We start from the raw sequence: 16,549 nt of genomic DNA on the forward strand, positions 1-16,549 counted from the left end.
GCGCGCATGCACGTGCACGCACTTCCCTGGATTGTTCTCCATGGAAATCTCCCTCCAGATGGGAAAAGAGCCAAGGAGAGCCCGAGGACTTCCCTGACCCTAAGCCAAGGGTGTGGCAAGTGTGCTCACCATTATCAGCTGGTGCCCAAAGGGAAGGAGTGGGAAGGAGGAAGGAGGTAGCAGGGAGGAGGAGGAAAGCTGGTAGTAAGTGTGGAGATCTTTTAATTGCAAGAAAATAATCTGGGAGCCTAACATTTTTGCAGTATTTTAAAGTGTGCAAAGACTTCACAGGACTAGCACATTCTCAAATGACACCTCTAAGACCAACCCAAGCATAAAGATCTTCTGAGGCTTATATAAACTTTGCCCATTAAGGAGAAGTCACAGAAACAGTGCAGGCTTTTCCTCACTGGTGTACTTATGTACTCAAGATAAGTAATAACTTTTAGAATGTTTTCATCCTGTGTTTGCTGTGTTTTCAGCTATATTTCTATACTGAAACCTCTTCAAATTCACACGGCATTCTTAAATTGCCAAATCCATTGGTCCTTTCTTAGATCACAACATTGGTGATGACTTTGCGGCATGATACGCTGAACACTCCCTTAAATATAAGGCTCTAAGCTCAAGATCTGACATACCCTAGGCACTCAATAAGTAAGAGCTACTCTTGTTAGCGAGCTCCTCCTCCCTTAGCTTCCTTGAGACTTGCCTCTGTTAGTTTTCCAGCTACATTTCTGACAGCTAAAGTACTTTGGAATCTTTTATCTGATCTTCAAAGCCCAGACAAAGTGTTTTCCCCCAATAAACTTCCCCACTTTTGCGGTGTCAGAATTAACGCCACTCTCTCGTGTTCTCATAATCTTTGTGCGACTCTCATTATCTCACTAATCATGGCCTGCTTTGGATTTTAGTTGAGCTAATTCTTTTTTTCAAGACAGTCTTGCTCTCGCTTAGGCTGGAGTGCAGTGGAGCGATCTCAGCTCACTACAACCTCCACCTTCTGGGTTCAAGCCATTCTCCTGCCTCAGCCTCCCCAGTAGCTGGGATTTCAGCCATATGCCACCATGCTTGGCTAATTTTTGTATTTAGAGATGGGGTTTCACCATGTTGGTCAGGCTGGTCTCGAACTCCTGACCTCGTGATCCACCCGCCTTGGCCTCCCAAAGTGCTGGGATGACAGGCGTGAGCCACTGCACCTGGCCTGAGAACATATTTTATATCCCCAACTAAATTTTCAGCTACTTGAGAACAGGACCATTCTTATTTCTCTCAATACTGAGCACAATGTCTTGCACATGGCTGGCTTTCCATAAATGTTGGTTGATTTAAAAGTTGACAACAGATATTAAATTGAATCTTTAACTGCTTCCTGTTTCCCACCTTTCATAGCCAATCCCAAGCTAAAGCCTATAGAATATTCATCTACAGTATCTCTCCCAAACCCTCTTTATATTCCTATTATGGTCATCCTAGTTCAGAACTTTACTACCTCTTATGGAGACTATCCCAATAGCTTCCTAATTTGGAAAACCTCCCTCCAGGTTTTCCAGTTCTTCTTGGTGATGCCATCTGTGGTGAGCAGATTAATCTTTCAAACTATAACCCAATCATGTGATTCCTTAGCTCAAAAGTGGGTAAAGTTTTTCTAATGCCTACCAAACTGATGTGCTAATTACATTCCAGACGTTCTATACTCTCTAGGTCTCTCGGTTCCTCCCTTCCTCTTCTTTCATGTCTCCTCTTCGCTTATCAATGTTATGTTCCAAACACACCATATGACTTTTCCTTCCATAATCACCCCAACTTTATCCATCCCAACACTTTACGTAGGTGAATATCATTCTTGCCACCTATCAAAACCTTGCACATCCTTAAAGCTGTCCTCAGGAAATACTTCCTGCTCCCCAAGCCCTCTACCCAAGCAAACCCATAAGAAAATTGATATGATTTCTTTCTCTTCACAAAACATTTTATTTATACATCTCTGAGGACCCTAGTACAAGTTTTCTTATATCCAAGTCAGGTATGTACTAGTCCGATTTCTATTTTAGGTAGGGTTTATAAGCAACTTGAAGGCTGAAATGCAGACTTACTCATCATTGTATTCCTCCACAGCACCAAAACACTACATTGCATATGGCAGAAATGCCATAAATATTCATTGAGTTTAAATGAACTAAAGCTTTTAAAAATAGCCAAAAAAGCTCAGGTTCCATGTAAGAAGAATGGGGCTCAAGCCAACTGAGTGTTGGCATCTGTGATGATTGGTGTCCTCAAAATTTCCACTTAAGGATGATGACAGAATCAAGCTCTGCTACAGCCAATGAATAATTTATTTGTGCACAAAGCATTCTGTTAATGGAAATCTTTTTATGGCTCAAGATCTAAAATGTATTTACTGCCCTATAGTTATTAAATGTTTGCTTTAATCATTAGGTACACAAGGTAATGACAAATGATAATTACAGGATCATTATATACTCTTAAACTGATTTAATCAAGAGTATCTCTTCTGAAATTCAAAAACTCCTCAGTGGATGGGGATGGGAAAGATTACACTGGAACCAATCAACTCACTGCTACCATCAAATTTAAGAAACTAAGGTTTTCTGTTGTTAGAAATACCACCAATTGAAAAAGTAACTTTAGATACAAATGCCTAGTACTTTTTTTTTAAAGCTCAATTAAAAATCCCCCTGCCTTGCCGAACTAGACTGCCTCAATCAATGAAACACATCAGAGAAAAAGAGAAGCGCATGTGTTTGCGCGTTCCCTAGATGTTCCAGCCTGCCAAAAAATGTTTCTTTGCTGTGCTATTTCAGCAAGTCGTGAGATGGCAATGATCACCCTCCTCAAAAGAAAAAGATAGCTATTTTTCCTGTATGTTTTTATTTTAAGAGGCTGGGAGGCACACTTCTGGCTGCTGAGAGTACTCTGACACATACACATGTTCCTGAGGAGGTGAATTTGTGGGGGAATTTTGGCAGGGTGAAGGTTAAGAAAACCTAAAACCATCCTAAGCTCTTGGGAAATATTTAAGGAGCTGAAAAAAAAACAGCAAAAAGAGGAAGATGATGAAGTCTTCCAGTGAATTCCTGTTTCCAACTATAAACCCTCATGAAAAACGAAAAGTAAAGTACTATAAAATACATGCTTTTTATCTATATTTATATCAGACTCAACTGGTACACAATCAAATTCATCACACTACTAGACAAACCAGCTTCTCTCTTTACCTCATGTTTTCTATTAAAAGTGATATTCAAACTCCAAAGCTCAAAGCCTGGGGTCATCACTGACCGCTTCCTCCTGCTACCCACCCCCAGAATGCATGCACATCCACACAAGCTCACCCTAGACCCAATCAGGCAGCCCCTATGCTGGTGTCCTGCACACTTTCCTTCATACAGCCAGTGCCTGTCAATCCTTATCACTACCCTCCAACCAGACTCTCACACCCGTCTGATCTCCCACCACACAAAGTAGGCAGGAGACCAGCAAGTACTCTGGGTACAAATGGCAAAGTGCTAAAGGCCAGATCCAGGCCTGATGCCCTTGCGTGCCTGGGATCCAGGGACAATTCTCAGAGGTGGTGAACCGTGGAAGGGTCGAGGGTCCTAAGAAAAACAATTTGAGTGGAACGCAGCCACAAGGGCACCATGATGCAAAACCTGAGAAGTAAGGATCTGAGGGGGATATGGGAGGAAATCAGAAAGAACTTCCTTAGCCTGGGATTCGAGTCTCCACTGAGGTCTGCGATGCAGTGCCTTCATCTGTGATGTAAGCGTGGGAGGACATACAGGGCACAACATGAGATGACAGCTCTTGTTTGAATTCATGGAAGTGCCTCCTAAGTGGCTTCTGTGCTTGCAGTGATTGCTGCCCCCCACCCCACCTCACCCGCCATCCAACAGGGCCCAGCCCGACCCATCTCCCTGAAGCGCAGCTCTGAGTGCAGTGCTCTCCTGCTCAAAGGTTTTCATGGGCTTCCCACGCCCCTTTGTCCTGCAGTCAATGTCAGCTGTGCTTTGCCTTCACACTACACAGGAATCCCTCATAGTCAGAGGCCACATGTAATTTATCTCATTAAATTTTTTCAGAGGTCAATTATTTTTGTTGCCATAGTCAAAACAAGGAGAATGAGACCTCCTGCTCAGGGACTGTAGGGGTTTTTAGGTTTGTTCTGCTGTGTGGGGAAGGGGTTTGTTACTATATTACTTTAAGAGCAATTTTTGCACTACAAAATTCATAAATTTGTATTCATGACCTGGCTCTGGATATTTAATAGGTATCAGACTTGCAGATTCATCTCACAAATATAATTAAAATTAAACCTGTGTCCAGGTATCGATTTTCAGTCCCCAAAGTGAATTTTAAAACAGAAACTTGGCCAGGTGCAGTGGCTCACACCTATAATCACAGCATTTTGGGAGGCCAAGGTGGGTGGATCACCTGAGGTCAGGAGTTCAAGACCAGACTGGCCAACATAGTGAAACTCCATCTCTACTAAAAATGCAAAAAATCAGCTGGGCATGGTGGTGGGTGCCTGTATACCAGCTACTAGGGAGGCTGAGGCAGGAGAATCGCTTGAACCCAGGAGGCACAGGTTGCAGTGAGCCGAGATTGTGCCACTGCACTCCATCCTGGGCAACAAGAGTGAAATTCTGTCTCAAAAAAAAAAAAAAAAACAGAAAACAAAAAACAAAAACAAACAAAAAAAACCTCACAAGCAATTATTTTTATTAAACCCAACAAATATTTATTAAATGTCTACTATTTTTTCAATCACCATTTTTAAGAATAAAGAAGACACAAACAAGCAATTTACAGTGCAGGCATATGACAGGAAAACTTCACATAAATTACTTTATTATAAAGTGCAAGTACAAAAATGCATACAAAAAGTGGCATGAGAGAAGTATAAATTGTTAAGGGGTGATGCGGGCAAAGGAGCTCAAACATGAAGAGAAGTAATACTACAATAAAATTATTAACCAGACTCTGACGTCAGTAAAGTGCATTAACCCAAAATGCAAATAATAGATGAGGTAGAAAATGCGATTAAGAAAGCGAATTTTTCTCTTGGCAATTCATGGGTGAGACGTCAATGTGATATCAGATTCAAACATAAAATAAAGATCTCTATGTGGGGGATTTTGTCCAATATCCAATTAAAGGATTTATAGTGAAAACTGCAACTGCCAAGGGAACCGGAACTCCAGAGGCCATTCTTGATCCACAAGGGATATTGCTTGGAAATCATGAGATTCTCAGATCAGGGAAGTGATTGGGTAAACTTAACAATTGGTATCATCAGGTTTCAGTTTCCAGAAGGTGATAACTGACAGAGGTCTGGAAAATTTACAGTCCACATCTTTCTACAGCATTTTATTCCTTGGACTACCTCAAGATTCCCTAAAAGTATAAGATTTGACTCTGCCCCCAGATTTTGATACGGCTGGCTTCTATTTCTTTATGTCAGTCATAATAAAAAGAACATAGTGGCCACATCCACAACGCTCCAACATTTGAACACTGCCAGTTAACTAGACTGGTGACTTGGTAGTGACTGACATGTTAGCCAAAAATGGGAGAAACAGAGTTGGATTCTGGTTCTATGACTCACTAGTGCTGTGACTTTAAGCAAATTACTCAACTAAAACCAACCCCCCCACCATGAAGCCTCTGGTCCCTTATACACAAAATAAAGTGTGAGTAATAACTACATAATAGCTATTGCCTCAAATGAGATAATGTACATGGAAGCCATTTGCAGACAGAGAGTAAGTCATTACACAAATATTAATTCATGCCATCATAGAAACAAGGCATATGATCAGTCACTAAGATCCACTGTGTAGGTTTTGCATGGAGAGTGAAAAATGAGAGGCTCCTTCACACAGCCATCCTATACTGCAAACTGAAGGAGACAGGAAGGATAGACAGAAGGAAATACTAGGAAATGATATGAAAGAAGCCTTCAGTCAGGGTTTCAGATGGCTGCAGCATGCTTGTGGAACAAAATGGGATTTGCTCATACTACTGGTTTAGTTAATACTTACTGATGGAATGATGAATATGTGAATGAAAACTTATTAAATGCATGAACGAATGAAGGTATAACCAGGTAAAATACTTGAAAAACAAAGCAGAAAGAGTCAAACTGTGAATAAGAAAAAATAAGAAAATAATTTTGGAAAAATGAAGCCATGTAGCTCAAATAAGCTAACAGTAATTGGCTCCACTCACCTAAGCTAGAATAGCAAAACAAAGGGCAGTCTTTGTAAGGAGGCCAGAAGAAATGTAGAGCATACATAAGAGTCCACATTTTCACATCAGTTTGTAAATATTAATACTCAAACATAAATACTGATAGCCTCTTCTGTTATCTCAAAATACAAGGAACCCAACAGAAGACTTGTATGCATCTGAAGAGCTATAAAAATATAAAAGGAAGTCCTGTATAATAGGAAACACTTTGAAGGCCACAATATACTGAAACTTAAAGGTCTACTCTGAATGATCTGTGATAGCAGAAGTTATAGTACACCCGGAGATAACAGATAGCAAATCTAATTTGCAACCTTATCAAATCGTTATAAGACCAGCTAAAAGGTATCCAAATAGAATGAATTAAAAGGGTTTTCTTCCTTTTCATTTTCCTAATTGGTATAAGTAATAATAAGAAAAAACATATAAAGGCATATCAAAGAGAAAGGAGAGATAAACAGATGAAGAAAAGGTTTGGGGAAATCACAAAATATAGCAATTTCCACAGAACATAGAATTATGTATTTTGGACTTCCTAATTTAAAGTAAGACTTCAGTGATGTCTGACTCCAGAAATTACTAACAGTAATAATTGTATAATTATCAGCAAATTAATTACTGCTCTTTAACCCAATATTTTCAAGTTTATGAGAGTCTTAATAATTTTCACCTTCTTTTTTTAGGAAGGAATATCACTTACATAATTCCTAAATAAATATATCCAATGTAGTGACAGCATATAAATCTGATCACCCATGTGTTTAAAAGCCCAGACTCCAGCTAATATCACTTTAAAATGAATAATGTCAAGACCAGTCAAAAACATTCACTGCTTGAAGGAAAATGCCAGGACATGCAAAGCAATATTATTATAAAAAATAATAATAATTTGTATGTACTAACTTTTCAAAAAGTACCATAAAAGGAAGAATATTGTGTGGATGAGAATGTTCCTTTCTTACTTTGCAAACTGTTTTCTATTTACTACCAATTTGTGGTGGGAGGAGTTGGGCACATTTTTAAAATTTATTATTTGTAAAAAAAGTTATATTGAAAAAAAACCCCTCATTTGGGCTAATGCACAGGGCCAGGTTCACTGATAAAGTCACTAAGAGGTTGCTGATTATGTATTCCATATGCATCATGAAAATGCTTACCGATTCCATATGAAGTCCTTCCTTACCAAAAGAAGTATTTGATTTAATTGAGAAAACATACCTAGCTCTTTGAGTAAAGACCATGTTGACAGGCTAAAGAATCAGTCACGTGATAAATGAAATATAATTCTGGTTACATTTAACCAGTGACTGCAATGACTATTACCCCTATTAATCACCATCATCATAACCACTACTATGAACTCCTAGTACCTGCCAGGTATTTAATCCTCATAGAGCCTTATGAACTAAGCAGCATCCTTATTTAATGCAAAACAATTGTTTCAAAGCACAGTGACCCCAATGAGCTGACTCAACCAGAGGAGTCCAGAACTCACAGTGCAATACACAAGAAGGCCATCTGCACTCAATGTCCAGGCCATGTCCATTCTCAGGAGGCACTGATAAAACAGTCGCTTGAACATAATTTAAATTAGGTACCACCAATTTAAATGTCACTTAACACTCAGGATACTTTGGAAATAACTGTAAAAGCCAAACTTGGGAGTAGATGGAAAATTAAATGTGGCAAACAAAGACATTTAAGTTAGTGGTTCAGATTATTAATTTTCATCTTCTAACATTTATTATACCTATTGAAAAAATTAAGGCTTTGCTTTTCACACTTTTAAATATCTGTCTTCCTAATGGGTTTTTCATCTAACTGCCTCATATCCCTTTAATTATCCAAAACTTTTTCCAAACAGCACCATGTGCCCATAACAATGAAAATTATTGGTGGCAAATGAACACTGAACCATGAACCTTACGGGCCAAATGAAAAGGGGTCTCTGGAATGTCCACACTTGATATTTCTACACTCACTGGATGCTCAAAAGCTACACTAGCAAATCAAGTTCTTAGGCAGTGGAGATTATTTTAGACAAAGGGAGATTATTTTAGACAAAGCTTAGGGCAGTTGTTGGCACTACATAAACTACAACGCTATCGCTAAAAAACCACCTGACATCATCTTGTCTTAAGATGTTCACAGGTAAAGCAGACACTATTAGTGGGTTTAGTTTAGAAGCTGTCTTCCCAGATGATTAGACACTTTCCTCTCTTGTTCGTTATCATTCATCAGGTTTTAAAATAGCTCCAGTTTATTTGGAGGAAAATTAAGTAACAAGCTGTACAATTTTAGAATCATGAATAACATTTAGAATTTCAGAAATTCAAATCTTGTGACCTAAATTAGGAATACAATTTTTTTTTCCAATTTTTCTTTACTGTGTAAAGGGTTAATTAAAGCATGAGTTTGCTTGGATTTTTTAAAAAAATTACCAAGCCCTAAAATCAGTATCATATAAATTTCTGATGCCAAAAATCTGTTTGACAGAGCAGGCTTTACTATACTGACATTTTAACAGTAGCCAAAGTCCTGTTCCCACTAAATTCTGTCTTGGCAGCACCAATAATTTGCTAAAAGCCTAAACTCCTCCTGGTAACTAATGTGTTCTCAACCTCAGGAGCTTTCCACAGCAGCACAGTGCAACAAGGAAGCTGAATCCATCAAGTCCTTCCTTAAGATTTCTATTCTTATTACAGAAATCATGATTTCTATAAAATGAGAATGGTTTAAAATACAGAAAGATGCTAATTTACTTCAAATGTTCATTACATCTTAGATGTGAATCTGACAAAATGCAATAAAACTACATATAAAAACCTTATTCAAAGTAAAATCTGATATTTTTACATTACTTCAAGATTATAACAAGCAAATCATCATTAATACATCAAATAAAAGAATCTGGTTTCGAACTATAAATGACAATATTTTCTAATCTTCAGCTAAAATCAGACATTTCCAGAAATGCAATAAAGTATGAATATTTTCATTTAGATAACATCCAAAACCACTATCACAAGTTTCAAGAGCCTCAAATAATTACTGTCAAAATTTCACATAAAGCTCATTTAATATTGTGCTTGAGGAATCTTTCCAATAACTTTGAAATCAAACCATATAGAAAGCACTTGGCTTGACTTACCTAGTGGCTGTATGTTAAAGCATTGGTAAAAGAGCATTCCAACCAAATCAATTCACTTAATTTTTCAAGTAGATCTGATTACTATGGTCTTTTAAAAAATTCAAAGGCTCCACCTAATGAGAAAAAAACAAAGAATTACATTTAAACCAGAGCGTGATTATAGGAGCTATACATTATAACACAAAAATCAAATCCAGAGTATTATGATATTATACTATCTTTTCCTACGTTACTGTGCTACTTAAAGCTATAAAACAACAAAAGCGTCTAGGAATTAAGTTAAATTTTCCAGTTTGGGGTACAATGAATGTTCAAGCATAGAGAAAACAATAAAAGAATACAACAAAGTGTGAGAACAGAAGAGTTTGTTATTGGCAGGTGGAAATAATGGTTATACAATGTCAGTTAAGACATTAAAATTAGAGATGGGGGAAAATGCAATTTATTGCTTTGGAATTATACTCATTGATTCTTCTAATTTACTGATGCAATGAAAATTTGTAGGTGACAGTTCCTGAAAGCCATTAAGCCCTAGCTACATGCAATCTCTGTTGAGAAATAGAAACTAATATCTAGACAGATCATTTAAACATAAAAATGGTCAAGAAGTCTTGGAGATAATTCACTAGCATGGATTTCCAAATCATTCTGAGAATGTTACACCTTGTCTCCACAGAAAGTGTTTACTCTCCTAAGGACTCACAAATAGCTTGATTATTATTTATAAATAATATTGGTTTATTCCATTCACTTTGCCAGTAGAACCACTTTTCCTGAATTTCAAACATTAAATTACTATCTCAGCTCTAAGAGAAAGTTTGAGAGAAAGCAAGCATTAACTTAACTAGAGAGAGAGCCTAAAATGAATGCTAGAGGGCTGAGCAGAAGAGTGAAATAGAAAATTGGACAGTTTCTAGCTACTCCCAAATTAGGTCTTCCCAAGGTAGACTTAGTATGTTCAAACATACTAATATTTCAAAAAGTCTCTGAACATCAAACACAATCATATTCAAGTGAAAGTTCAAAAACTTATTCCAAAGCCATAAGCATGAGATTTTTTTATTGTGCAATTTGGAATTAGCCATGCACTGCCACTCCCCCAAACCCACTAACCACATTCACAAAATTAATTGATAATCTCAGTATTAAAAAATAAAGATTGAAACAGATGTTATCCACTAGTATTAGAAGGTAGTTGCTCCAGAAAAGAACAAAACAAAAGATGTTGCTAACAATAGAGAAGACAAATAGCAGTAACTATACATACTAACTAGAAATCCATGTAGTCATGGGAAATATGTTTTCACTTTCAAGAAAACCTGTGTCTAGATTCTAGTCTTACTGCTATTCAAGAAACAATTATTTAGGAAACTCATTTGGACATGGTATCAAAAGACTTCTTCATTAACAGAGATAAATAATCTTTATTCCAGGGTTCTTGCCATAAACATGACAAGACAAATGTCAAATGGTTTGGTTATTTAAAATTACACTGAATCAACAAACACAATCACCTGAACAATGAACTGCAAAATGATTCAACACACACATTTTTCGCATTTGAATATCTAGAGCGGCGAAAATATTTCTGTACTTTTCCTAACATTTTATGCAAAAGTTACAAAGCCTCTCTCAAATAATATTTGGTAGCTAGCTTCATAATACCACTTCTCAATACTTCCCAGGATGGTTTCGTGCAGAAGCTAGCATAACTTTTCTTTCTGTTAGTCACTTTCCAAGAAAGAGGTAGGGCACTCCCTTCAAGATGCAGGACAAACTTCAAGATTCTTAAAAATCCTTTCTCATTGATTTCTCGATGTACAATGTAAAACTGACTTACGCAAAAGTCTTTTTCAGTCCCTCTTCATTTCTTAGGTAGGGTATTGTTTTCTAAAATTATGTAATTCTTGCCTCGTAAGAGGTCTTACATTTCCTAAGACAACCAGTCATTAAGCAATATGTTAAAAGGTTTTTCACCTGTATTGCAGCAACTATGCTCTCATTTCTAACTGGTTGTCTAAGTGGTCAGTGACTTCAATCTACTTAGGAATTTTTCAGTGTTCCCATAGAGTACCTAAAAGTGGTAGTAATGGACACCTCATATCAAAGTTCAAAAGCACTAAGTACAAAATATATTAGTCACCCATAAGGATGATTCAGCTAAATGACTGTACTGATTAGCCCAGAAGAAGCAGATCTGTTGCCTGTACAACAGGTAAGCCTCGCGTACAAACCACAATATAACATTTATTTAGAAATGTTCACTTCCTTAAAAATAACCACATATAATGAAAGGAAAATAAACACACGATGGTAAATGGCCTACAATCGCTACACCATACAGCAGTGCAACACCTCAAATAATTTTATAACCTGATGAAAGTCACTGACTCTAAACTTCTTACTTTTAATTTGTTTGTATTGCCTGCCTTACCAACCTGGGCAGGGGTTGGGGGTTGGGGGAGGGACTCTTAGTGTTTTTTGGCTCTATCAGAAAATCTAAGGACATCTGACCTTTGTATTTCAGTTATATGTTACATGGTCTAAACAATGGAGCAATTTATCATTAGCTAATATTTGATCATGCTTGTCACCAATTGGTTTGTTTCAGTTATTTGCATGTAATAAATCAGATGTACACACAATGCTGGGCTTGAGTGACTTTCTCTAGCTGAGTGGTCTACCGGGAGTAGTACACAGGAACCATGCTCCCTGAGTTCACCAGGACACTCCCTGGGAGCAGTTGAATTGATCATACTGTTGCAATACTGATCACAGTAAATGAGCTTTTTGAGGAGCCCTCTAGAGTAGCAACCACACTCTGGAGTAAGTCTGTGCATCATAATGTCTCTATAGACCTAAATAACTCTTTTAATAGTCATCAAACACTCTTCTTTCATTGACAATGAAACTGAAGCCCAGAAGGTCACTTGCAAAAAGTCATGCAACTAGAAGCAGTTTTCCTGACTACTATTCTACTGTTTTCCCCTTTGCATCGTAGAGCCACTGTGCCTCTCAAAGGCAAAAATTCAATCATGGCTAGCAAGAGTTTACTGAACAGCAACTATGTTAAACTTGCTTATCAGCTTAGGAATGGGAAGGAAAAGGGGAGAGTAATGAGTTCAGAGTGAGAGAGAACAGACCTCAAATACCACGGGCTCCAGAGTACCCCCTTCATCACGGTTACAATCAACTCGTCTCTTCACAAACCCAGTGGAGAAGTGGCCAATTAAAATAGGGAAATCAAGAATACCTTGACAAGTTATACGCCCAAGACATCTTAACTATTTTGTAGGGTTTCAAAGTGACACTTGAAAAGCCCTCCCCTTGTAGCTAATTAGTACAGCTATCCTTATTTATTTATATTAATATTATTTTTCCTTATAAACACTTAAAAACATTGATGACATTTTTAACCAGAAAAACATCATTTATCCCATTACCCAAACACAATCTTTTCATTTTTAAAAATTTTAATCTATTATTTGTCCCCATGTAAGCATATTTTCACTGAGATGTCCTCATAATGCACATATAATTGTGTATTCTGATTTTTTAATTTAACATTTCATAAGTATATTATTTCCATGAAATTCAGTTTTCATTTTTACTAGCCATATGATATTCCATAAAGCTAACATAAAGTCATTTCTTTCATCATTCCTATATGTGGCAACATTTCAAATGTTCTCACTAATTTTCAGTACCACCAATACTGTTTTTTCTTAGAATATTGTCAAAAATAGGATTATCAAATTGAAAGGCAAAAATATGTTTATAATGGACTTCATATTTATAGCCATATTGATTTCAAGAGATTGAAATTATCTACAAAGCCACCAGCAGATGTGCATTCTACTTTCACCAAACTTCCTCACCATTGCATGTAATTAAAATTTCTTTTCAGAGGCTTATTTAATGTAATATGATATTTAAGGGTGTCATTTTTATTTTAATGGTGACCATAATTATTCTCTTATTTAAAAATTATTTTATTGTCTTTCACCTCTAATATAAAATGTGTCTACTCATATAATTTGACTACCTTTAGGTCATAGTTCTTCCTATGAACTTAAATGACCCTTTATGTAATATATATTAAATTTTTATACATTTTTCCTGTAAATTTGTTTTAACCATTTAATATATCTGGCATATATTTAGATCCATAGCATAAGGTACGTATTCAAATAGTCCTGACCAATTCCAAATTATCCATAATACTATTTACTAAGTTTTCCTTCCTCACACATCTTTCTATAAGCTTGCTTTATTATGTTGTATTATAATTTGTCTATTTCTGGGCTCACCCTTTAGTTACATCGATCCACATATTTAAAATGGAACTTTTGTTCAGACTGCCAGTATGATGTGACTGGCATTGTGTTAGGTCGTTTTCATGTGCATAATCACATGAACTTTGTGTGTGTGTGTGTTAGTTTTAATTACTGTTGTTTCGTAGTATGTTCAAATCCATGGTAGAGCTAGAATCTACTCTTCATTTTCTTTTTTCAAATGTTCATCGATATTTTCTTTTCTGCACGAGTATATGTGGGAAATTTTCACCCATTTTTTCAGATTATATTATTTAATTAAGTGTACTGTTTGCCCTCCATATTCAGTCATACTCAGAATATTCCCATTAGCAGTCTGATTAAAATTGAGTTGAATTATATACATATGCATCTTTTCAACATTTTGTTGTCCCATGTTTAAAAAAATAGCATATTATTATGAATCTCTACATATACGACATTTTAACATTTATATTCAGTAGACATTTATATTCTGCAAGTCTCCTGATTCTCTGTCTTTCCTCATTTCCATTTCACTTGCTTGGAAATACTTCATTCTTCATGTCCAGCAATTAAATTGTGTGAATTCCTCACAAGGTTCCCTAAATCACTTCCTTTACATGCCGGAAAATGCTGATTAATAGAAGACAAGTACTTAAAATCCTATCTTAAATAAAATATCTTCATTTCCTTGACCAAAATGAAATTAAAACTGCATGTAAACAATATCACCACCACAAAATAATATCCCATGTAACCATTCTATTCCTTAGAATATTTACATGACAAAGCCCTGAGTTCCTTTAAAACACAGCTGAATGGCTTCAGTTAGCTAGAGCCCTCCTCCTTCCCTTCCACCCACCATTGTCTCTTATTTCTGCTATCTGTGAAACAGTTTTGAGTTCAAAGATAGAGAAAAAGTGCAGAAATATAAATCACTTAAAATTATAAATAAAATATGTTAAACCTAAGTTTGACTGAAAATAGTCTAAATTTTGTTGTGCATGTTAACTAAATCCACGTGTTATCTTCCTTGATTTCACAAAGCTAGGTACTCTCAAGGAATCTTATGGTTTACATAACTGATATGGTACATGAAGAATTCTAGACTCTGTACTGAAAGGGAAGAGAAGGACAAAAAGAAAAAATGGGAAGAAAAAAAAAGACCTGAAAGTCTGTGTGTAGATAGGCAAATAAGAACTGAAACTGTGTGCCATCCAAACTTTGAAAGTCACACTATGTGTCAAGTTTGTCAAGTTGAGTGAAAGAAGGAGTGATGTGCTTCTCCACTTTCCTGAAGAACCATGTAGAAAATGTGGCAAATATTTAATTTAAGCCTTGTTTCCTGAAAGACTGCAAGATGCCCACAAATTTTCTTTCCCAGAGTTCAAAATAGCAAGCTGAGTGGGTGTAAGCACTTTAAGTGAAAAAAAAAAAAAAAGTAACTAAGGAAAAGGAAATCGTACTTTCTGCTTCTTAGTATAAGATTTTTTTTTAAAAGGCCATTTAAAGAGATATTAGTGATTAGGATCTGGTGGTTGTCTTGAATCAGAATACAAATGCAGTCCTGGTGACCTCAGACAGAGCCCCCTGGCCACATTTAAACATGATTCATTCTGTGTAAAGATGAAACTGACAACATCGTAGTTACAGTAAGAGCAAGCTGTTGTCTGCTACGACCAGATACCTAAATCACAACAGGAAAACACTTGCACGAAGGGAAAGCTGAATGTCTATAGGGCCTCTACCCTTTCCCAAGAGAGGGACCTTCCTCAGCAGTGCTTTATAATATTTTCACATGTAGATGAGTCACCAGGGGAGCTTCTTAAAAATATGGGTTCTGATTCCGAAAGTCTACGTGGAACCCCAAAGTTCCCAGGTGATAAGTTCGCTGGTCTACACTTTGAGAAGCAAGACTATAGTCTGTAACAATAGTTTCCTAATAGCCAGACACCAGAAATCACAATCAACCAATTAAGAACACTTACTAGGTACCTGTGCCAGTTGTTATAATAAAGTACATAACAGGTGACCTGAGCTAATACAGAAAAAACGGATGTTTTAAACAAATAAAAGCTAAATGTGTGAAAAAGACTCTAAGGATAATAGGAGTTGAGAACAGGAAGAGTTCTGTGGGGACTAGAGTGGTCGCAAACGGCTTCATAGAGCAAGCTGGACGTGTGCAGCCCCAAGTTAAGGGAAGGGGTGGATGTGGAGAAAGAAAGAGCAGGCCACCACTAACGGTAATTCTAGAAGGGAGAGCCTAGAGTTCCCACAAGAGAAAGCTACGGTGAGCCTGCTTTGTGGTTATAGATATTATCATTGGAAGCTTTTAATCAGAATTCACTTTGAACCAGGTGAAAGGAAACTCTGGCCTTGTTTAAAATTTGTCGGTTTGGAAATTATAATTCTATTCCAGGACAGGAAAGAATGGGTAGTTTTGCCTTAGTCTTATGCAAATTTTCTCCATTGGCAGCAGCAATAGTGTTATGAATGACATTTTAGGTTTGAGCCTGGGAGCACAAAATTACCATTTTTGTACATATATTTATGCACATGTATGCCTTTGGTTAACATATGTCTTTAATGATTAAGACTTTCAGAGCATTAGAATCATAACTTTTCACTACAATAGATTTAATAATCTTCTGTTACTTCGAGTACTTGAATTTTACTTTTATTATAAAAAGAATTTTTTTCTCCTGTAACATACTTTCGGATGGCACATACCCACACAACACCCTCAACTCCAGCAATATTCTCCCATTCTTCTCTTTCCTCCCACACTGGCTGACAATGGGAAGAAAACATATCCAGAAACAGAATGAAA

General features: G+C 36.7%; 1 protein-coding gene across 13 annotated transcripts in view; it reads right to left on the reverse strand.

Moving 5' to 3' along the window:
• The window catches only part of HIVEP2 (HIVEP zinc finger 2), a 195,440-nt gene that overhangs the window by 76,092 nt on the left and 102,799 nt on the right, over nt 1–16,549 (reverse strand). For all 13 annotated transcript variants that reach the window (XM_063813513.1, XM_054686367.2, XM_063813515.1 and 10 more), the window contains one exon: nt 9,425–9,537. The gene's annotated coding sequence lies outside the window, so the exon portion shown is untranslated. The remainder of the gene's footprint in view (nt 1–9,424; nt 9,538–16,549) is intronic.

Source organism: Pan troglodytes, chromosome 5 (genome assembly GCF_028858775.2).
Source record: "Pan troglodytes isolate AG18354 chromosome 5, NHGRI_mPanTro3-v2.0_pri, whole genome shotgun sequence".
NCBI classification, from domain to species: Eukaryota; Metazoa; Chordata; class Mammalia; order Primates; family Hominidae; genus Pan; species Pan troglodytes.